The sequence below is a fragment of the Bos grunniens genome, chromosome 9, assembly GCF_055505025.1.
Source record: "Bos grunniens cultivar Pamir isolate PY7600 chromosome 9, Bosgru_T2T1.0, whole genome shotgun sequence".
Lineage (NCBI taxonomy): Eukaryota > Metazoa > Chordata > Mammalia > Artiodactyla > Bovidae > Bos > Bos grunniens.
In genome coordinates, this window is record NC_141173.1 from 32376077 (window position 1) to 32399376 (window position 23300).

Sequence of the window (23300 nt, forward strand, 5' to 3'; positions counted from 1 at the left end):
TCTACTTAGTTGAAGTAGATTTTTATATGTGTCAATACAGGCAAATACCCTGTAAAATTTACTGTTCATAATAAACCCCATTTATCATGAGTTTATTATGTTCCAAACACTACACAGGGATTTACAGGAGCCTCTCATTGATCACTTTTTCAAATAAGATTGAGGTTTAGGGAAATATTTAGTAACTTGATGAAAGTCATAGTTAAGCCAGGCCTACTTGACGACAAAACTCTTGTTCTTAATTGCTGTGATCTAAAGCATCACAGACTCAATGGACATGGGTTTGGGTGGACTCTGGGAATCGGTGATGGACAGGTGTGCCTGGCGTGCTGCGGTTCATGGGGTCGCAAAGAGTCAGACACAAATGAGAGACTGAACTGAACTGAAAGCAGCAAGGGATATCTCCTACAGAAAGAATGAGATTTCCAATATGAAGACCACTGATTTTGTTTTATTTAATGACCATTTTTACATTCTTATTTATACTTTAATCTATGCTAGACACTTGGAAGCCGATGAGCAAGATGGCCTTCATAAAGCTCAAATTCAAATTTTCTTTCCCATCCTTCTTGACAGATAATCCAAGACCAATAAATGCAATTTTATTAGAGAGAAATATATGAATTCAGACTAACCTCAAAGGGTAATGAACCATTTGACCTGTAGAGAAACATATACTTCAACTTTCCTGGAAGTTACTGAATTAACCAGGGATCAGCATCATCATGCATGAGCTTTATTTAGTACAAGGTGCAACATAAAAATGCATGAGTTACAATCTAGTATAGTCTTAAACTCAATCCTTTTGTTAGTAAAAATGTCTAACTTAGATCAATTAATATACAGAGCCATCTATAGAATGATAAACTTACAGTATAATTCCAAAATGAATCCATTTCTGCAATATCTGCTCTGCCAGCTAAAAAATTTAGAATATACTATTTGCAAAAACAAAAATACTATCTTTAAAATAAAACAGGCCTCAAGGAAACTCTGGTTTATAGTTGATATTATTTCAAAAATACTGAAATTTCTTAAACTTGCGTTTACAAGGACTAAAAGGAAAAGTCAATGCTCTTTCTCTCCTCCAGAAATATTGAATATCATCTTCAATTACTGACACTATATAATATTTTAGAGAGTTAACTCTATGTGCCAAGTGGGACTTATGGGAAGGGAGGGGAAATCATTTACATGATCTGAAAAATAAAATGAAAAATTTTAACTACATTGATTCAATAAGATCTTCGATAACAATAACAAAAAGGAGAGTTTCCTTGACTTGTTTTGTACTTTAAGAGAACCATTCACCACATTAGAAATAGGAGGGAATTCCTGTCAGCCAGAAAGACACAGAACCTGTATTTAATCTTCTTCCAGTTAGAAAAAGCTGTTCTGCTGTAATATTATGTCTAAAATTAGAATGAAGGAAAGAGTAGAGAATTGAATTAATTTATATGAAGGAGTAAATCTGTCATGCAACCAAGTGAGATTGACTAAGTGGCTTACCATGAGTAAAAAAATAGAACAAGCGGTGATACAGAAAAGACCATAGATTATTCTACATTTTTATAGCTTAAGTTTGAGTCTGTCTTTGGTAGAAAGGACTTTAACTTCATGTAAAGACAGAATGTCAAGACTAGTTTTCTTCCTGCCAGTTCAGTATATAGTAGGACGTTAGCCTCTATAGTATAATTTGAACAACTGATCAAATCTCACTATCACACCTATCCCCCATGTGTCTGAAATTCCTTATTAGCAGTTCAGTCCTTTGAATCTGGTAGGATTTTTTTTTTTTTAATTCACCCTGGTCTTTGGTGGTTTAATCTGTATAATTGCTTTCGGCATTTCCGAGTTTCTCTGTAATTTCTCTTCTGTATCGAATTTTTCATGTGGTTTGTATTAGGACTTGAAATGATCAATTAAGATAGAGTGAAAACATGATTTTGAAAATTAGTTATGAAAATACAGGAAAAGATCTTAAATTTTGATTAGAAAATAAGCTAACTTGCAAGATCATGATATCCATCCTTTCCCTTTCAAAGATATGAAATTATTTCATTTTTAATTACATAACCTTCAGGAAATAACCTAGACATCCTACTTTGGTATCTAAACCAATGATGAACAGTCATCATAGACAAGCAATTTCTCACCTAAATAATAAGAAGTTTTCATTTGGAAGCCTACATCTCTATCTCTTCAGTACAATTTAAACATTATTTGTGAGCATTCACTAAGGACGAGTCACTGTACTAGGTACATCAGAAAAAACAAGATAGGACATGGTCTCTGTCCTTAAGGGAACTCCCATCTTCTTAAGGCAAGAGACACATAAATTCAAGGAGTTCTAAAGCAGGACAGATTGTGACAAATGCAACAGAAATATAAACAAAATGTTAGTAATTAGCAGAGAAGTTCCAGAGAAGGCAATGGTAATCCACTCCAGTACTCTTGCCTGGAAAATACCATGGATGGAGGAGCCTGGTAGGCTGCAGTCCATGGGGTCGCTAAAAGTCGGGCATGTTTGAGCGACTTCACTTTCACTTTTCACTTTCATGCACTGGAGAAGGAAATGGCAACCCACTCCAGTATTCTTGCCTGGAGAATCCCAGGGATAGAGGAGCCTAGTGGGCTGCCATCTATGGGGTCGCACAGAGCCGGACACAACTGAAGCAACTTAGCAGCAGCAGCAGAGAAATTCAGAGATATATATCATCTTAAAATTGGGGCAACGAAAGGATCTTTTAGAAAAGGTGAAATCTAGGGACTTCTTGATGGTGCAGTGGATAGGAATCCACCTGCCAATGCAGGGGACATGGACTCAGTCCCTCGTCTGGGAAGGTCCCACATGCTGGGGAGCAACTAAGCCCACGTGCCACAACTACTGAGCCTGTGCTCTAGGGCCCTCCAGCCACAACTACTGAGCCCGCGTGCTGCAACTACTGAAGCCAGGTGCCTTGAGACCATGCTCCACAATAAGAGAAGCTACTGCAATGAGAAGCCCATGTATCACAGCTAGCGAGTAGCCCCCACACTCCACAACTAGGAAAAACCCATACGCAGCAGCAAAGACCCAGTGCAACGAAATATTAATTAAATAAAAAGAAAACGTGATAGCTGCTGAATAGTCTACCTCGTGCCAACAAAGCAAGACAGGAATAAATAATACCTGTATTTATGAAAACTCTCAGGAGAGCAGGTCCTGAATATACTACAGGGGGCCAACAAAGAACAGTGATGGTGTGAATAAATTGCAGTACCATAGAAGAGAAGATTTTCGAAGATTTGTCCTTCTACAAGGGTTGGGGAGGGGTCTGCCTTGAAATGGAAATAAGTTTCACCAGCTAATGCAGGAGAGTGAAGGACATTCCAAGCAGCAGAGTATCACATAATTGAGGAATGGCTCTAAAATAAGGGTGCAAGTTTCACAAGGGTAGACAACGACAGGGATTTCAGAGACAAGGGGATAAACAGCAGTTCATTATCATCTGCAAAAGAACACTGTGTAAGTTGGAAGACAGCTATTGACTCAAATCTGAATTTTGTTCTTCCTGAATTTTATTTTCTAATTCCTTCATTGTGCTGTTACTGAGCCCTCTCAGGGTCCCTAAATTCATCTCAAGGCTGAATTTCACATTTCCTCCATACTAAGAGTCTTCGCCTCCCAAATTCTATACACAATACACTCATTGGCACATTTAAGTCTATTCTCTAGTTGACAAAGGCTGAGAGACTTCTCTGTTTACAAAGACCATGAGGTTTTTCCTTGTACAATTTCACGTTGTTGTTGTTTAGTCGCTCCGTTGGTTCCAACTCCTTCGTGACCCCATGAACCGTAGCCCAACCAGGCTCTTCTGTCCATGAGATTTTTTCAGTCAAGATTACTGGAGTGGGTTGCCATTTCCTCCTCCAAGGGATCTTTCCAACCCAGGGATAAAACCCGCATCTCCATGTCTCCTGCATTGCAGGCAGATTCTTTATTGCTGAGCCACCACCAAGGAACCTCACAACATATTCATGCCATTATTCTAAATAGCCCAGACCAGACGGCAGCATGTCCCCACAGGCACCACCACAGCTTGCGTTATCAGGCCAAGTTATAAGATAGTTACCATAGAAGTCTGGCTTGAAACTTGTCTCCTTTCTCCCCACAGTTCCTCAGAATGGGTACTCATTGTTTCTGCCAGGTTTTGTTTTGTTATTTTAAGTGCTTCTGACTTGACCTTGCTGAACAAAATATCTGCCCAGTAATCTATTCATCACAAACCTGTGGTTCAACAAGTTGCAAAGATCTTCCCTGGAATTACTATCATCTCCGTTCTACGTGAGGGTTATTTTCCTCCAGGAGGCACCAGGTTACCATTTTTAGCCTCTGGTCCACCAGATAATAACATCTCTTCTTGGCGGCCAAGAAGAGCGGGCAGTACCTAGGATTAGGCAATAAATATTGGGTTGGCAAAAAAGTGTGTTTGGTAATTAAAAATCCGAACAAACTTTTTGGCCAACCCCACAGTTCCCATATCCAGCACTCTAAAAACCAATGCAATTACTTGCTGTTTATCCTTGCCTTTACCATAAAGCTGTTTCAAATGTACATGGTTCTACCTTAGGGCTACTTTCCCAGATAGTCACTCTCTTGCTTGTCCATTTATTTATTAAACAAATTTTGAGATCATAAAAAAGACAAATAACAGATATAAAGAAAACATAACACCATTTAGTGGGGGAAATGTCAACACATGTAATACACTGGTATATAATATTATATCATGTCAGGTAGCAAATGCAACAGTGGAAAAATAAGCAAGATAAACAGACACCTACAGATCTCATCTACATGTGAGACATGATATAAAGATAAAGGTGATCCAACACAATATATATCAAAGATGATTCTTAAATGCCCACTCAGTTGAGTTCAGTTCAGTCACCCAGTCATGTCCGACTCTTTGTGACCCCATGAATTGCAGCACACCAGGCCTCCCTGTCCATCACCAACTCCTGGAGTTCACCCAGACTCATGTCCATCGAGTTGGTGATGCCATCCAGCCATCTCATCCTCTGTCGTCCCCTTCTCCTACTGCCCCCAATCCCTCCCAGCACCAGAGTCTTTTCCAATGAGTCAAATCTTCACATGAGGTGGCCAAAGTACTGAAGTTTCAGCTTTAGCATCTGTTCTTCCAAAGAACACCTAGGACTGATTTCCTTTAGAATGTTCTGGTTGGATCTCCTTGCAGTCCAAGGGACTCTCAAGAGTCTTCTCCAATACCACAGTTCAAAAGCATCAATTCCTTGGCACTCAGCCTTCTTCACAGTTCAACTCTCACATCCATACATGACCACAGGAGAAACCATAACCTTCACTAGACAGACCTTTGTTGGCAAAGTAATGTCTCTGCTTTTGAATATGTCATCTAGGTTGCTCATGACTTTCCTTCTGAGGAGTAAGCGACTTTTAATTTCATGGCTGCAATCACCATCTGCAGTGATTTTGGAGCCCAGAAAAATAAAGTCTGACACTGTTTCCACTGTTTCCCCATCTATTTCCCATGAAGTGATGGGACCAGATGCCATATTATTAGTTTTCTGAATGTTGAGTTTTAAGCCAACTTTGTCACTCTCCTCTTTTACTTTCAACAAGAGGCTTTTTAGTTCCTCTTCACTTTCTGCCATAAGGGTGGTGTCATCTGCATATCTGACGTTATTGAAATTTCTCCCAGCAATCTTAATTCCAGCTTGTGCTTCTTCCAGTCCAGTGTTTCTCATGATGTACCCTGCATAGAAGTTAAATAAGCAGGGTGACAATATACAGCCTGACGTACTCCTTTTCCTATTTGGAACCAGTCTGTTGTTCCATGTCCAGTTCTAACTGTTACTTCCTGACCTGCATATAGGTTTCTCAAGAGGCAGGTCAGGTGGTCTGGTATTCCCAACTCTTTCAAAATTCTCCACAGTTTATTGTGATCCACACAGTCAAAGGCTTTGGCATAGTCAATAAAGCAGAAATAGATGCTTTTCTGGAACTCTCTTGCTTTTTCCATGATCCAGCGGATGTTGGCAATTTGATCTCTGGTTCCTCTGCCTTTTCTAAAATCAGCTTGAACATCAGGAAGTTCACGGTTCACGTATTGCTGAAGCCTGGCTTGGAGAATTTTGAGCATTACTTTACTAGCGTGTGAGATGAGTGCAATTGTGCAGTAGTTTGAGCATTCTTTGGCATTGCCTTTCTTTGTGATTGGAATGAAAAATGACCTTTTCAGGTCAGTTGTGAAACTGCGGCCAATGCTGAGTTTTCCAAATTTGCTGGCATATCGAGTGCAACACTTTCACAGCATCAACTTCCAGGATTTGAAATAGCTCATCTGGAATTCCATCATCTCCACTAGCTTTGTTCATAGTGATGCTTTCTAAGGCCCACTTGACTTCACATTCCAGGATGTCTGGCTCTAGGTGAGGGATCACAGCATTGTGATTATCTACTTTCCCAAGAAAGAAGACTACATCCAGAAAAATGTTTAAAAATAAAGCAGTCTATTAAGGAAAGAATAGCCATCTTTTAGCTACCACATAGATACAGTGCCTGATGAACTATGGACTGAGGTTCATGACATTGTACAAGAGACAGGGATGAAGACCATCCTCATGGAAAAGAAATGCAAAAAAGCAAAATGATTCTCTGGGGAGGCCTTACAGACAGCTGTGAAAAGAAGAGAAGCGAAAAGCAAAGGAAAAAAGGAAAGATATAAGCATCTGAATGCAGAGTTCCAAAGAATAGCAAGAAGAGATAAGAAAGCCTTCTTCAGTGATCAATGCAAAGAAATAGAGGAAAACAACAGAATGGGAAAGATAGAGATCTCTTCAAGAAAATTAGAGATACCAAGGGAACATTTCATGCAAAGATGGGCTCAATAAAGGACAGAAATGGTATGGAACTTACAGAAGCAGAAGATATTAAGAAGAGATGGCAAGAAAACACAGAAGAACTGTACAAAAAAGATGTTCATGACTCAGATAATCACGATGGTGTGATCACTGACCTAGAGCCAGACATCCTGGAATGTGAAGTCAAGTGGGCCTTAGAAAGCATCACTACGAACAAAGCTAGTAGAGGTAATGGAATTATAGTTGAGCTATTTCAAATCCTGAAAGATGATGCTGTGAAAGTGTTGCACTCAATAGGCCAGCAAATTTGGAAAACTCAGCAGTGGCCACAGGACTGGAAAAGGTCAGTTTTCATTCCAATCCTAAAGAAAGGCAATGCCAAAGAATGCTCAAACTACCGCACAACTGCACTCATCTCACATGCTAGTAAAGAAATGCTCAAAATTCTCCAAGCCAGGCTTCAGCAATACATGAACCGTGAACTTCCTGATGTTCAAGCTGGTTTTAAGGCAGAGGAACCAGAGATCAAATTGCCAACATCCACTGGATTATGGAAAAAGCAAGAGAGTTCCAGAAAAGCATCTATTTCTGCTTTATTGACTATGCCAAAGCCTTTGACTGTGTGGATCACAATCAACTGTGGAAAATTCTGAAAGAGATTGGGGATACCAGACCACCTGATCTGCCTCTTGAGAAATTTGTATGCAGATCAGGAAGTAACAGTTAGAACTGGACATGGAACAACAGACTGGTTCCAAATAGGAAAAGGAGGATGTCAAGGCTGTATATTGTCACTCTGCTTATTTAACTTATATGCAGAGTACATCATGAGAAACACTGGACTGGAAGAAACACAAGCTGGAATCAAGATTGCCAGAAGAAGTATCAATAACCTCAGATATGCAGATGATACCACCCTTATGGCAGAAAGTGAAGAGGAACTAAAAAGCCTCTTGATGAAAGTGAAAGTGGAGAGTGAAAAAGTTGGCTTAAAGCTCAACATTCAGAAAATGAAGATCATGGCATCTGGACCCATCACCTCATGGGAAATAGATGGGGAAACAGTGGAAACAGTGTCAGACTTTATTTTTCTGGGCTCCAAAATCACTGCAGATGGTGACTGCAGCCATGAAATTAAAAGTCGCTTACTCCTTGGAAGGAAAGTCATGAGCAACCTAGATGGCATATTCAAAAGCAGAGACATTACTTTGCCAACAAAGGTCTGTCTAGTCAAAGCTATGATTTTTCCTGTGGTCATGTATGGATGTGAGAGTTGGACTGTGAAGAAGGCTGAGCGCCGAAGAAATGATGCTTTTGAACTGTGGTGTTGGAGAAGACTCTTGAGAGTCCCTTGGACTGCAAGGAGATCCAACGAGTCCATTCTGAAGGAGATGAGCCCTGGGATTTCTTTGGAAGGAATGATGCTTAAGCTGAAACTCCAGTACTTTGGCCACCTCATGTGAAGATTTGACTCATTGGAAAAGACTCTGATGCTGGGAGGGATTGAGGGCAGGAGGAGAAGGGGACGACAGAGGATGAGATGGCTGGATGGCATCACTGACTCGATGGACGTGAGTTTGAGTGAACTCCGGGAGTTCGTGTTGGACAGGTAGGCCTAGCATGCTGCGATTCATGGGGTCGCAAAGAGTCAGACACAACTGAGCAACTGAACTGACTGACTGATGATGAATGTAGAGCTTCCCCGTAGAGCCAGTGGTTAAAAAAAAAAAAAAAATACCTGCCCATGCAGAAGATGTAAGACACGCATGTTTGATCTTGGGTTGAGAAGTTCCCCTGGAGAAGGGCATAGCAACCCATGCCAGTATTCTTGCCTGAAAAATTCCATGGACAGAGGATCCTGGCAGGCCACAGTCCATAGGATTACACAGTGTTGGACACAACTGAAGCACCTTAGCATGCCCACACACATGATAAATGCAATGTGTAAATAACAAAATATTGCCTGAGGTATTGAGACAAAGGTCAGTTGTCTAAACTGATCATTGGAACAAATGCGCCTGAGGCAAGAACCTGAAAAAGAACAGGAAAGCCAGGAGCTACCAGGGATCTAGGAACAGGACTCCAGGGAGCAGTAGATCTGGCAAGTCCAGAAATATCAGGGGAAATTTATAAGATGAGAAGCCACCAACACCACAGCTCTGGTTAGTTTTTCAGAGCTTCATGTTCATATATGTGGGCACAGTGGTTAGATGCCCCAGGGCCAAGCTAAGATCGATATTAATGGCTAAATCATCTTCACCTCAAGCTAAATGCTTCTAAAAGGGTAAGTTCTTTGAATTCTAATTTCATGGCTGATTTTTCATCACATTATTCATAAATACAATAAAAAGGACCAGATAATGTGCTATCAATTTTCTCTTCATTTTATTGAAATGAAGCTGATTTACAAAGTTGTTAGTTTTGATGTACAACACAGTGATTCAGTTATATATATATACATACTCCTTTTCAGATTCTTTTCCCTTATCAGATCAGATCAGATCAGTCGCTCAGTCGTGTCCAACTCTTTGCGACCCCATGAATCGCAACACGCCAGGCCTCCCTGTCCATCACCAACTCCCGGAGTTCACTGAGACTCACGTCCATCGAGTCAGTGATGCCATCCAGCCATCTCATCCTCTGTCGTCCCCTTCTCCTACTGCCCCCAATCCCTCCCAGCACCAGAGTCTTTTCCAATGAGTCAACTCTTCGCATGAGGTGGCCAGAGTACTGGAGTTTCAGCTTTAGTATCAGTTCTTCCAAAGAACACCTAGGACTGATTTCCTTTAGAATGGTATGGTTGGATCTCCTTGCAATCCAAGGGACTCTCAAGAATCTTCTCCAATACCACAGTTCAAAAGCATCAATTCCTCGGTACTCAGCCTTCACAGTCCAACTCTCACATCCATACATGACCACAGGAAAAACCATAGCCTTCACTAGACAGACCTTTGTTGGCAAAGTAATGTCTCTGCTTTTGAATATGTCATCTAGGTTGCTCATGACTTTCCTTCCGAGGAGTAAGCGACTTTCAATTTCATGGCTGCAGTCACCATCTGCAGTGATTTTGGAGCCCAGAAAAATAAAGTCTGACACTGTTTCCACTGTTTCCCCATCTATTTCCCATGAAGTGATGGGACCAGATGCCATATTATTAGTTTTCTGAATGTTGAGTTTTAAGCCAACTTTGTCACTCTCCTCTTTTACTTTCAACAAGAGGCTTTTTAGTTCCTCTTCACTTTCTGCCATAAGGGTGGTGTCATCTGCATATCTGAGGTTATTGATATTTCTCCCAGCAATCTTAATTCCAGCTTGTGCTTCTTCCAGTCCAGCGTTTCTCATGATGTACCCTGCATAGAAGTTAAATAAGCAGGGTGACAATATACAGCCTTGACGTACTCCTTTTCCTATTTGGAACCAGTCTGTTTTTCCATGTCCAGTTCTAACTGTTGCTTCCTGACCTGCATACAAATTTCTCAAGAGGCAGATCAGGTGGTCTGGTATTTCCATCTCTTTCAGAATTTTCCACAGTTGATTGTGATCCACACAGTCAAAGGCTTTGGCATAGTCAATAAAGCAGAAATAGATGTTTTTCTGGAACTCGCTTGCTTTTTCTATGATCCAGCGGATTTTGGCAATTTGATCTCTGGTTCCTCTGCCTTTTCTAAAACCAGCTTGAACATCAGGAAGTTCATAGGTCACATATACTACTCTGTGCTATACAGTTGGTCTTTGTTGTTCCTCTACTTTATATATAGTAGTGTATTTATGTTAATCCCAACCTCCTAATTTATCCCTCCCCCCAGAATACTATTAATTTTTATCTGTGCTTAATAGTTGATACTTCTTTCAATATTACTATCCTGCTTTCTTTTAGGTGAAAGTGAATGTTTCTGGGCAGAGCAGGAGGAGGCAGGCGGCAAACCAGCTTGGGGAGGCACTTGCGGGGCTGCAGCATTGCGGAGGGGCCATGACAGAATTACCCCTGAAAGTTTGCATCGTGGGCTCGGGGAACTGGGGTTCAGCTATTGCAAAAATAATTGGTAATAATGTCATGAAACTTCAGAAGTTTGCCTCCACGGTCAAGATGTGGGTCTTTGAAGAAATGGTTAATGGGAGAAAACTGATAGACATCATAAATAACGACCATGAAAATGTAAAATATCTCCCTGGACACAAGCTGCCAGACAATGTGATTGCAGTCCCCAACCTCAGTGAGGCTGTGTGGGATGCAGACCTGCTGGTGTTTGTGATCCCCCACCAGTTCATCAACAGCATCTGCGAGGAGATCTCTGGGAAAGTGCCCAAGGGCGCCCTGGGCATCAGCCTCATCAAGGGCATAGATGAGGGTCCCCAGGGGCTGAAGCTCATTTCTGACATCATCCGAGAGAAGATGGACATTGACGTCAGTGTGCTGATGGGCGCCAACACTGCCAATGAGGTGGCTGCCGAGAAGTTCTGTGAGACCACCATCGGCAGCAAGGTAATGGAGCACGGCCTCCTCTTCAAAGAACTTCTTCAGACTCCAAATTTTCGAATTAAGGTGGTTGCTGAGGCAGACGCTGTTGAACTTTGTGGCGCTCTGAAGAACATTGTGGCCGTGGGAGCCGGGTTCTGCGACGGCCTCCACTGCGGCGACAACACCAAAGCTGCCGTCATCCGCCTGGGGCTCATGGAAATGATCGCCTTCGCCAGGATCTTCTGCAAGGGCCACGTGTCCAAAGCCACCTTCCTGGAGAGCTGCGGCGTGGCCGACCTGATCACTACCTGCTACGCGGGCCGGAACCGCAAGGTAGCTGAGGCCTTTGCGGCGACCGGAAAGACCATTGAAGAACTGGAGAAGGAGATGCTGAACGGGCAGAAGCTGCAAGGACCACAGACTTCCGCCGAGGTGTATGGCATCCTCAAACCGAAGGGACTGCTGGACAAGTTTCCATTGTTCAGGGCGGTGTACCAGATCTGCTATGAAGGCAGGCCTGTTGAAGAGATGTTGTCTTGTCTCCAGAATCATCCGGAGTATACATAAAGGGAATCCTGCAGCACGTCAGGGAAAGTCCTGCCTTTCTGATTGCTTGTCTGGATTCAAATGGAAACCAGGATTTGGCCACAAGATGCTTGTGTGACCGTAACCCCATCACAGGTGCTGTGAATTTTTACAGGTTCATTTTTTAGCATATATGAGTCTGTGTGTGTTCCTTCCTTGTTCTGTGGATGTTTCTATGAACCAAAATTAAAGGCCCCTTTAAAAATTACTTCTGAAATTCTCCCACTCTGATACTTTATAAAATTGGAACTATCAAGCATTGCCATATATACACTACCACATGTAAAATAGATAGCTGGTACACAGGGAGCCCAGCCTGGAGCTCTGTGATGCCCTAGAGGATGGGATGGGAGTGGAATGAGGCTTAAGAGGGAGAGGAGATATGTATAATTATGGCTGATTTGCAGTTGTGGTAGGATAGAAACCAATACAACATTGTAAAGCAGTTTTCCTCCAATTAAAAAACAAATTTAAAAATAAAGATTGGAACTATCACAGCTAAAAGTTTTGAATCTAATTCATATGCATTTTGGTGAAGGAATTTTTTTTCTCATTCTCTTAATTTAGCCAGCATTAACATGGTAGAGTGCCAGAGTGAGTGGGTTCAAAAATCTATATACTGTAACTTTTAAATACTGTCTCAGAACCAACATAATCAACTACTTTGATTTTGGGTTGATGCATTATTTTAAACAATTATGTATTTTTAATTAGGCTATATATATTCCTCTCATTTCAGTTTTCTGCATTTTTAGCCTCTTTTCTCTTCATCAACTACCAGAATATGCTCTCTTAAAGGCTGGGCAGTAGCAGAAGACAGAAAACTCATCTGGAATTTTCCTGATGTGGCTGCCACAGTCTTCTGATTAACAACATTTGTACGATGCTTGGGAGACCCAGGTTCGATCCCTGGGTCAGAAAGATCTCCTAGAGAAGGGATTGACTACCCACTCCAGGATTCTTGCCTGGGGAATTCCATAGACAGAGGAGCCTGATGGGCTACAGTCCATTGGGGTCCCAAAGAGTCAGACACAACTGGATTCCTAACACTTTCACTTTTCTTTTGTGCAAGCATTTCCTTTAAGCCTCACAGATCCCCTGAAAGGGGGCTGCTATTATTCCTCATTTAAGATGTAGTCACTGTGCCTGGTTGCCTGGTGAGTTGGATCAGAGCCAGAGTCAAGCCCAGTGCTTCTCCCCCTTCCTGAGCTGTGCCAGGACCTGCTCAGGCATCAATGAACTGCTTTGACCTCCTATTAATTGCTTGTAGGATACACAGCCTTTCCTGAGGCCATCAGCAGGCTTCCTGTAGCTGAAGTTTGTATGGGTCCTTATCTGGAAGGATGCCATGCAAAGTGTGGACTTCTTTCCATCAGCTTCACCTGGAGACTCTTAGAAATGGTTCAACACCTGGTTCGACTCCAGCTCTCTGAAGTGGGGTCTTGAATCTGTGCTTTTGGCATGGCTTCCATGTGTTTCAGCACTCACTACAGTTTGAAAACCACTACTTTAGAAAATTTACTTTAGATTGGCATTTCTCAAACCATGTTCCCTGGAACCCAGTGGTTGTTCCAGTGTTCCTTCACAAGGTCCAGTGAGTTTGGAAAAAGCTGCATCTGTACACCCCTCTTGAAGGGGCAGAATGTATGTTAGTTTGTTACTGGGACTTGTTTTTTTAACCCAGCAAGTCCCAGACATATTAGATTATGGAGATTTTTTGGGCAGGGGGCAAGAAAACTTGCCAAAGTTTCCAAGGAACACTGTTCCAGGCTGAAGTGGCCTTAGCACAGCTCAAGTATCCCCCTCTCTCTGCAAGAAATGAGGATAGATAACTACCTGAACCTTTGTGGTTCAGGTCTGCCGTGGATCTTTGATGAAGCTTTAAGGTGCAACACTCTCAGGTACAAGCAAGTGAATGTCAACCTCATTGAGACACATTGTATGGACTGCTGCTGCTGCTGCTGCTGCTGCTAAGTTGCTTCAGGCGTGTCCGACTCTGTGTGACCCCATAGACAGCAGCCCAACAGGCTCCCCCGTCCCTGGGATTCTCCAGGCAAGAACACTGGAGTGGGTTGCCATTTCCTTCTCCAATGCATGAAAGGGAAAAGTGAAAGTGAAGTCGTTCAGTCGTGTCCTACTCTTAGCGACCCCATGGACTGCAGCCTACCAGGCTCCTCTGTCCATGGGATTTTCCAGGCAAGAGTGCTGGAGTCGGGTGCCATTGCCTTCTCCATTGTATGGACTAAGTGCTTTTAATTCTAGAATAAAGAATGGGAATTTCTGTATCTTCTTAAATGAGATAGGCTACCTTACATAGAACATGGTAAGTGTTAAGGGAACATATGACTATCACTTATATATTCATTGACTTCCAGTCACTTTGAGATTTTGATCCTTCTTGTTTTCCAGCTTGGGGATTTTTTCTTCTTCCCTTTTTTCCAAACATATCTGAAATGATTGTCATAGATTTTGTGAGAATTTTTTAAATTCCTATACACAGTAGTATATGAAAGCACACATACTATAATATATAAAAAATACCTGTCTTAAAATCTATCCTAGCAGGTAGAATTGAGCTAAATTCCTTCTGATTTTCATTTAACTCTTATCTATAATATGGCCCCATGGTATTGACCCAAGGAACAGTGAGGTGCCTCTGTACTAAAGAATTTTTGGTTTTTCCCACTAGTTCTAATCTAAGAGTACTATACATGCATTATATTTGGTTTTCTTACCTATCATGTACTATATTTGTTTACAGACTATAGAAGGAAATGATTTAAAAGCTTAATAAACATTTTAATGCCCCAAACCTATGCTACTGATCCTACTTTTTAACCAGCTTATTTTATAATTTTATTTGTTTAGGTAAACTTTTTTTTTCTCCCTGAATTGTGTTGCATTGACAATAATAAAAAGGGAACTTTAAAAAAATGAATGGGACTTTCCCCCATTTTCTTCATTTTCATGTACCCCTGGACTCTAGTCAATGGGTTAGTAAATGGACATTTTTTTCTCTTTTTCTAAAAGGAAGATATGTGTGCACAGAGTAAAATGTATTCTAACAGAAAATCAATCCCACTAATGACATCTTACTTAGTATTTGAAGAATAAAAGGACCATAAACAATGAAATCCCCAATGAGGTATTTACATCTTCTAAGAAAATAAGCAGAAAATACTTTTAAAGTTGCTGAAACCTGTCTCTCTCAACCCAAAGAAAGCCTGTTGGTTAGGTCACCAAACCCAAGCAGAAAATATATCCACACAACCTCTTTACAGAGTTAATATGACTGCCAGAGCCAGGCTAAAATACAAAGTCAACACTGAATGAATAATATCTAGACCATAACAAATACTAACAGGTTCATTCCTATCTAACTCTCAAAGTTAAGGTGACTTCACCAAAGGATAATCTTATGACGTGCATTTTTGTACAGTTTCAGAAGTAGGTATGTCCTAAAACTCCTAAAGGACCATAAAGAACGCTGAGTGCTAAAGAATTGATACTTTCAAATTATGGTGCTGTAGAAGACTCTTGGAAGTCCCTAAGAATGCAAGGAGATCAAACTAAAGGAAATCAACCCTGAATATTCATTGGAAGGACTGATGCTAAAGCTAAAGCTCCAATACTTTGGCCACCTGATGTGAAGAGCGGACTCATTGGGAAAGACCTTGATTCTGGGAAAGACTGAGGGCAGGAGGAGAAGAGGGCATCAGAGGTGAAATGGTTGAATAGCATCACCAACTCAATAGACATGAGTTTGATCAAACTCCAGGACCTAGTGAAGGACAGGGAAGCCTGGCATGATGCAGTCCATGGGATCACAAAGACACGACTTAGCGACTGAACAAAACCCCTAAAAACTCCAACTAGAAAATGGCATCATGGAAATGTGCTATATATAAAAATACATATATATGCATATGTACACATACACATTAAATATATATACATATTTGATAAATATATTCCTTAAAAATCTAGAAATATATATAAGGTGTATACATTTTTATATACGTACACACAAATATATATATAATGTGTGTGCTTGTATATATATTTTATAATTTTATCTCTGACTTTAAAAGTGTATGTTTCTTTTGATCTAGGACAAAATAAGGTTATAAATCTGATCATGTTGTAGTTTTGTCTTTACATATCAGACGATTTAGAGAGAGAATTAATTCTCAATTACATCTAGCATTCTTAACCTAAATTTTTAATCAAATCTTCTCTCCCTTTCTCAAATTTCCTCATCCTCATTATTTAATTTATTAATCTAAATAAATTAGGTTTATTTATTTACTTATTATTTGTTAGGTTTATCTTTTATTTATTATTTATGTATTATAACTTATTATTTATTTATTTGTTAGGTTTATTCATCTTAATTCTAATCTGTTTGGCCTCCTATTTTTAACAACTTTCTATCTTTCATGTTTTTAAGTATAATATATATAAAGAGAGATAATATAAGTATACTTATATATAATAAAAACAGGATAATAGCTATTGTTGACTTACATTTTGTACTGGAAGTACTTTGCTCTTCCTCAAGTGGAATCTGAGAGTGGGCTTTTATATGGAAGAGAGGACTTGGGGTCTAGGAAATAAAAGAATGGGCACTCAGATGGAGGGAGCAAGTGCTAAAAGCAGTCTTCTTCATCACATTAATCTCTAGTCAGCTTTGTCCAGGGAAGAACTCTGGTTCTGAACAGGTTCAGGTGGGCAGAGAAGAAGATAAAGGAGAGTAGGTCCTTAGTAGTCAGGCGACTGCCAAATGGGAGTTGAAAATTCAATTGCCCCTAATTCTTCTAGAGGAGGTTCTGGAGCCGGTTGCAACTCAAGAGCTACTGAAGAAAAAATAGGAGCCCTGAATTGGCCCTAGAACTTCTTTGTCTCTTCGAGCTATGACAATGGAAAGGATGATGGATCAGCTTCTCTGGCTAATAGAAAAGCAGTCACACTGAGTTTTGCCCCACAATGGGGAAGAGTTAGATGGAAAAGTTCTCATAGAATGGTACTTTCTACTGTATTATCACAAAAGAATTTTCTTGTCGAGAGAATATATTTCACATTTGTTTAACAGAAATCAACTCAGTTATAACCACTGAACTCAGACCACATCCAAAACACCTTGCTAAGCTAACTCCAATTAATGATTGATCTCAACCAATTTCATGATTCCTGTCATAGTTGACCAAGCCCTGGTGACACTCAGGATCTTCAAAACCATGAGCTGAGGAAAATCTAACAATAAGGCAAGGCCACTGTGGGAAGAGATCTGCAGTCCCATCAGAGTACACTTAAAAATATCGTAAACTTAAAAATAATCTAGGTATATCACCACATTTCCAAAAATCTCATTTCAAGGAACAAGAGAGGGCACACAGAACAATATCCAGTCAATGAAAGAGTTGTGCATCCAAGTACGAGGCAGAGCAAGATTAGGAAGGTCTATTTAAGTCTTTTTAAAGGATGCTAGAAACAAGATCCAGGCCCAAGGAGAAAAGCCTGGCAGGCGCTTGGAAATAAGGTTCAGTCCCAGCCAATTCCATGATCCAAAATTAAGTCCCAGGAGAAAACTAGAGTGAGAACCAGAAACCAAGAGCCCATCGACAGAAGATCCGTACAGCAGACTGGCTACACTTCCAGTGAGATGGCAAGGTAAACAGAGGTGAGGGTACTGATTTCTTCTTAGCCAGACCCTGAATCAGACAATGAGTGCACAGTGACTATACAGATCATTCTTCCTGGTGGGAAAGAGGCCCTCAATGTACTACGAGTCAGGCTTTTTCTGGTTCAGAAACCAAGCAAGACTGTATAAGCCTGTGGTTGGCAGTCCTGAATACCCAGAGCCACAGTTCCTGCCAGCATCTGATATTGTGTCTTCCTTGTCCCTGACACAGAGACATCTGCTCAGGGAGAGTGTGAGACAGCCCTACAGAGAGCCCAGCCAGAGTCATGGGGAGACCTCAGTGGGAAGAGCACATAAAGGAGATTGATCAGTTCAGCAGCTCATCTCAAAAAAGAGAATGACCTTTATTGAATTGCAAGCTATACTGACTCTACAAAAGATAATTTTATCATAATTTTTTATGAATAAATCAGGAGCCTTTATTTTCTTTTTAGAAATTTTTCCATCTAAATATTTTATGTGAGCTCTTTTTTCTTAAAAAATTCAACATTTTTATAATGTATCAGCCTGATATATTTTACAATACATGCTGTTTGAGTTAATGAAACTCCTGAGATGAAACTTATTACTTAAATTATTTTAAGGTACATTATACAGTTCGTAGGAAGCTGCCATTTTTCTCTCAGGATAAACCACTTCCCTCTGGTTTTGCATAATAAAGACTTGCAATTCACAAAGTCTGGCATTATAAATCACTGTATCCCCTTGAAACACAACTAGTCAATTGTCTTCCTCAACTGAAATGTATTGGGTTGCTATTTTGTAGACTATTATAATCCAGAATAAAAGCTAAACCAAAATTAACTGTATATAAAATCTATTTCAAAGGAGTTTATAAATTTACCACCTGAAAGTTTTAAACACTAATTTAAAAAATGCAAGAAAGGGGGAAGTTTAACATGAAAATCATTATAGGGAATACCTCTTTATAATTAACTAATGACTACAGATATCCAACATCGTAACTAAAGTATGACATGTCATAATTAGAAGTAATGAGTTTTATTCTTTAAAAAAATTGCACCCTATGAGCTTTTTCTTTAGGCACAATGACAGGGTGAGGAAGGACCAGGATTATCTGGTCTACCTTATGTATCTGTTCTATAGGAATAAAATAGAGTACCCTCTATTTTCCTCATGAGAAAGTGAAAAGACAACTGCCCATACGCAGGGCAGACTTCACAGATATACAGGTTGAGCTCTGCATGTGATCCAATGCTCTGCTCTCACCATCTTGAAATTCTTCATTTTTGAACAAGGGGTCCTGCAATTTCATTTTGTACTGGGCCCCACAAATTATGTAGCCCTGATAGCACAGTTGGTAAAGAAGCCACCTGCAATGTGGGAGGCCTGGGTTCGATCCCTAGATTGGGAAGATTCCCTGGAGAAGGGGAAGGCTACCCACTCCAACATTCTGGCCTAGAGAATTCCATGGACTGTAGAGTCCATGGGGTTGCAAAGAGTCAGACACAACCAAGCAACTTCCACTTTCACTTTCAACTGCATATTAAAGAGGCCAACAATTATACAAATCAAGAAACGTCATCACGATTGCCACATGATGTAACAGGTATCTAGTGCATAGCATAAAAAGAAGAAATGTTCAATGAATGAATTAAATCAAACAATTCACTAATTTCCTAGATAGATTTTAATCCAAACAATTGAGTTTCTTTAAACCAATTTATAGTGGAAAAAAATCAGAAGAGGGAAACTTCCCCACTGATATCTCTTTCCTATGTCAATGTATCCATATTATTATTCTCTTTTTTTTATAAATAGATATGCAAAGCTTATTCATCTGTACTGTGTGTGGCCAGGTGTCCTAATTATCAAGAGCACAGAAGACTCCAAGATATTCAGTCAGGCCACCTGAACACATGAGGATCCATTTCTGTAAAGATTTCTTTAGGGAAACATAAATGACAACTTTGTAACTTGGTGGTTAGTTCTCTGAGGCCCATGAGCTCTCAAACTCTTTGATTCCAGATAACAGTGAGTCATCCTATTGCAGAAAGAACTAGAAAAGTGATTTGATTTTGGCAAGAAGGAGTGCTGCATGGGTAAACGTCATTCAAATGCACTTCTGTAGGCAGTTTTGGGGAGAAGGCGATGGCACCCCACTCCAGTACTCTCGCCTGGAAAATCCCATGGACGGAGGAGCCTGGTAGGCTGCAGTCCATGGGGTCGCTAAGAGTCGGACACGACTGAGCGACTTCACTTTCACTTTTCACTTTCATGCATTGGAGAAGGAAATGGCAACCCACTCCAGTGTTCTTGCCTGGAGAATCCCAGGGACAGGGGAGCCTGGTGGGCTGCCGTCATGGGGTCGCACAGAGTCAGACACGACTGAAGTGACTTAGCAGCTTAGCAGCAGCAGGCAGTTTTGGGATTCCTGCCCAACCCATGTCAACTTATACGTTACAGCACAGCATCAACTTCAGGAGTCTAGGTGGGTCTAGGTGGCCATATTTTTACCAGAAGATCCTCCTCCTATGGCCACAGGTGATTGAGCAATACATGAGCACTAATCTCCAAGGTCTCTTCCCTGAGACCTTGAATTAAGACTTATATAATAGAGCTAGAGTTAGATAAGTGGGATCTTACCTGAAATATCATGCAGAGATGGGGCCCGAGTGACCTCTTCTGACCAAGTGTGCACTAATTTTTAGGTCATAGAAAGCTAAATTGTACAGATAAATAAGAAAATACTGCAAACATGCCGAGAAACCAAAAACCGGAAACCCAGAGAGAGAAAGAGAGAGTAGCTGTCTCCATTCCTAACAGCTTTCCAGTTTCCAACTCCATTCTCACAAGCCTGGCTTGTTTTTGTGTTTCTTATATTAAATAAAAATCCTTTCACTAAGCTAACTCGAGTGGGTTTTGTTCCTTGCAATCGAATGTGTCCTACAGCATCCCTGAAGAATGTATTCTAAGTTATTTGACAGCACTTACTGTGAAATTGAAACACCAAACAGCTGGAGTCACAAAAAAATTAAAAAGAAAAAACAAGACCATCTAGGGTTGGCCATAAGAGCTCTCATTAAATTAGAAAAAAATTTATTCTCTGAACCTCAAGAAAAAGAGAGTCAATTATAACAGTCCTGTACAAGCTGAAAATATTTACCTCCTTCCTGTGCCTGTTTCAGCTGTTCTAAATGCACCCACCTCCTGCTTACACCACTCTGTTCCTCTCCTATTACCTAAGAGAGGTTAGACGGTCCAGCCCCTTCTAGGACTTCCCGGAATCCAAGGACTTGGGTAGCCACAGCCAGAGCACAAAAGCCATAAGAATGATACCAGTCCCCCACAAGTGCCCTGGAACCCAAGAGAAAGAAAAGAATTTCAAGAACAGGAAAAAAAAAGAAAAAAATCTAAGCAGAGGTCTATATTCAAAACCCAATCCAATGGTCATCGACATCATCCCTTACTTATTCTCATCATTGGTAGAATCTGAGAAAGCAAGAAGTCAGTGCTTTTGATGGCTTTTTGTTAAATTCATTTAAGATCTTTGTTGTAAGTTTCCTCTATCTTTTCATACTGCTTCACTGACATCTCCCCCCAATATATTTTCAAAAGCAAGATATTGCCAAGAACTATCTTTTATTTTGCACAATATTCAGCACAATGCTGGACACATAGAAGGTATTTAAAAATATCTATTCAACTGAATTAATTGAATGGCTAGTTCCTCAAATGGAGCTAACAAATTTCTGTTCATCATGTGGTAGCCCAGTATCTTGATAGATAAAAGGGAAAAGTGTAAAAGTACAAGAGCAAAATGCTTCACCTACCCTAACCTCTAAATCCTAACTGATCTTCAAGTGTTTGCTGAATTTTCCCCCAATATTATTTGACTTTTTCACAACATGGATTCCTGCCAGGCCAAGTTTGAAACACATTATTTCAGCCCAGCTGAAGTCACACACACACGTGCGCGCACATGCACGCACACACAGGGCATATTGTTTTTTGCCTAAAACAGATTTGTTGTATGTTGACCTTATCTTGAGCATAGAACTTAGCATCTCCCACGGGTGTGTGCATACACTTAACACTTAATAATGCTCTGAAGTTTCAAGCAGTTGTGTGTTCCTAGAGAGTCTTTAAAATAGCCCAAGACTAAGGGTAAAAATGAAATCTAAATGATTGTTTTTTTCAAAAAGTGCCAGAAAAGAGATGTCTATAGCTGCTTCTCGTTTTCCTCAACCACTGCATCAAATACACCCTTGAAATCAGACTTCCTTTATGTTTATAGTTCCTTGTAGTGTGTATGTGGCTAACCCTTGAGCTCTGACCACCTGACCTCAATCTGGTTGGTAATCCATGCCACAGCAGTTTCTCTCCTTGCCTGCCTTGCCTCTCTTGTTGATTTACTTAATCCTTTATGTTCTAATACTGAATAAGCACTAATGCACTGACTTCCTCTTACCCACATGACAGGAACTTAGGACTCTGAATCTCCAATTTTACACTTCATCATCATTCACCCAAGTTTCTGACACATGGCTGTCTCACGCCCAGCCCTACATGGACCGTAAGAATCAGGGTGCTATCCATCTGTTCTTTCTTTTCTTTTTTCCTTCTTTACTTTTCATCACCTTTTTTGTAGACATTAAATAAGGATTACTATGACTCTAAAGAAGCAAAGGTTGAATAAGATAGTTTCTGATTTGAAGAAGCCCATAGTCTAGTGAAGGAGACTGTCAACTGAACAATCAATAAGAATACAATATGAAAAATATTTTTAGATATATACAGAGTGAAATATTTGCTTCTTTGGGGAGGAATAAGGGAATTTTGGAGAAAGGATTATGCTTGACCTAAACTTTAAAGACTATTTATTAAATTGCCCAAATGCTATGCTATTGGTCAATGTTTTTATACATTGTAATATGAAGAAGATCTATAAATTTAGACTCATATTCTCTAATTTCACTCAGGTAGGTGTGAATGACCTGAAGGGTAAGTATATAAAAATATGCCATGTGAATTTTGGAAGATTTTACTTATATTTAAGCCTTTATTATTCATAGCTTATTATATTTACCATTTTCCTTTCATTTAGTAAAAGTATTTAATGATATCTTAAAGGTCATAATGAAAGTAATAACAAAAAATAACCCTGGATATTCCTGAGAGATTTTTCTATTTTTTATTGCTGAATACAAAAATTAGAGTAAAATTTTCAAACTATTACTAAAATATACTTTACTTTTATTGCTAATACAATTTTTTAAATTATCATGCAGGCCTTTCTTATAAAATAAATAATAAAACTATACATATAAATAACTAAGCTTGATCACTTTCATATTTGGGTAAAATTTTTCAAACTTATTTGAGAATTCCTGCTAATAACCCTTATAAAAGTATCTTTATAAACACCTACTATCAAGGCTTAAAATTCTACTATTAGAGATGAGACTTTAAATTTAATATAAAGTCCTCTTCCAAAAAGACACTTATAAGGGGGTTGTGGAATACTGGCTAGAGAGATAACCATTATCAGACAATAGCACCTTAAAGAGAATTAGTTTATCAAGTGTGTTACAACTGATAACTAAGTTCAGGTAGGCTGTTGAGAAAATGGAATTCTTAACACAGCTGGAAAAATACTATGAAAGAAATGAGTACTGGCCTGGGTAAGGTTTTAAACAGGAGGCATAA

At 39.9% G+C, this 23300-nt stretch overlaps 1 long non-coding RNA gene and 1 pseudogene across 5 annotated transcripts in view; one reads left to right on the forward strand and one right to left on the reverse strand.

The window, feature by feature from the left end:
• LOC147365749 (uncharacterized) overlaps positions 1–23300 on the reverse strand; it is a 115686-nt gene that overhangs the window by 18658 nt on the left and 73728 nt on the right. For 2 of the 4 annotated variants that reach the window (XR_015132712.1, XR_015132713.1), the window contains exon 3: positions 16457–16535. The exons of the other annotated variants lie outside the window; for them this stretch is intronic. This is a non-coding gene — a long non-coding RNA (uncharacterized LOC147365749). Of the gene's footprint in view, positions 1–16456; positions 16536–23300 lie in introns of those variants that run through there. 4 annotated transcript variants of the gene reach the window in all.
• Positions 10769–12137, forward strand: LOC147365750 (glycerol-3-phosphate dehydrogenase 1-like protein pseudogene; annotated as a pseudogene). The gene has a single exon (XR_015132709.1). The product of XR_015132709.1 is annotated as a glycerol-3-phosphate dehydrogenase 1-like protein pseudogene (transcript).